The sequence below is a fragment of the Dreissena polymorpha genome, chromosome 12, assembly GCF_020536995.1.
Source record: "Dreissena polymorpha isolate Duluth1 chromosome 12, UMN_Dpol_1.0, whole genome shotgun sequence".
In the NCBI taxonomy this organism is placed as follows: Eukaryota; Metazoa; Mollusca; class Bivalvia; order Myida; family Dreissenidae; genus Dreissena; species Dreissena polymorpha.
The window spans coordinates 37,164,141-37,164,985 of record NC_068366.1 but is presented as its reverse complement, the minus strand read 5'-3'; the positions used below and the strand labels follow the sequence as shown (position 1 = coordinate 37,164,985).

The 845-nt window shown below is 32.0% G+C and overlaps 1 protein-coding gene across 1 annotated transcript in view; it reads right to left on the bottom strand.

Moving 5' to 3' along the window:
* Window positions 1-571, bottom strand: part of LOC127852532 (E3 ubiquitin-protein ligase RNF213-like) — a 110,621-nt gene extending 110,050 nt beyond the window's left edge. The window contains exon 1 of the mRNA XM_052386487.1: window positions 212-571. The gene's annotated coding sequence lies outside the window, so the exon portion shown is untranslated. The remainder of the gene's footprint in view (window positions 1-211) is intronic.
* Window positions 572-845: the final 274 nt, after the last annotated feature.

Here is an 845-nt window from a genome sequence, read left to right as displayed (position 1 = left end):
ATTATCACGTATATATATATATACATAATAACTTTCCTTTAAAGTATTATAAATGCTCACACGCTTGTTATGTATTCTTTGTGTGTGGTATCGAAATGATATTTTTCGGACAAGCAAATAATAGCCTGCAGTTTTAAAGTAAATGTTTGTACATACCAATACGTGTATTAGGAAATAGAAAGAAGAAAATAACAAAATAATTTATAAATACCGATAACACTTGTCCCTGTATCGTCTTTTGTAATTTAACTAATGCCCTTTTGCGTTTATCGATTCTTAACACACGCTTAGATGGAAAAAATTTTCAAAATGAACACTTCACAAATAGTCTTAAAACAGTAACTTGTAATTTTCGATATACCTGTCCCACTCAAATTAGCAGATAGTCTGCGTATTCATTCGCGGCATTATCTCTGACCTATAAATTTAGACGTGTCACAAACCCTGTTACTTAGCTATATACGCGGCAAAAATGAGAGCTGAAATAATACTGTGAAATGGTATATATCTCCAAAACAAAAAAAAACAGCTAGGCATTTTCAACATACATGTTTACAATTGAGCATATTACAATGTTTGAATCGACGAAGATTCTTGTGTATAATGTTAACGTAAAACAGGTCGCTCAAGCCGTTTTAATTATCAAGGGTAAACTCAAGGCCAAAGCGGTATCAGTTACATGCAGACTGCATGCTATACCCAACTACAATCATAATCGCCGTTGTTAAATGCTCATTGTATTCGTGTTAAATTACAATATCTTATGCCCTAGCAGAATTGACAAGTTAATGCCTACTTCACGACATTTAAACATTAAGACATGTATATAATTATGTATAATATAG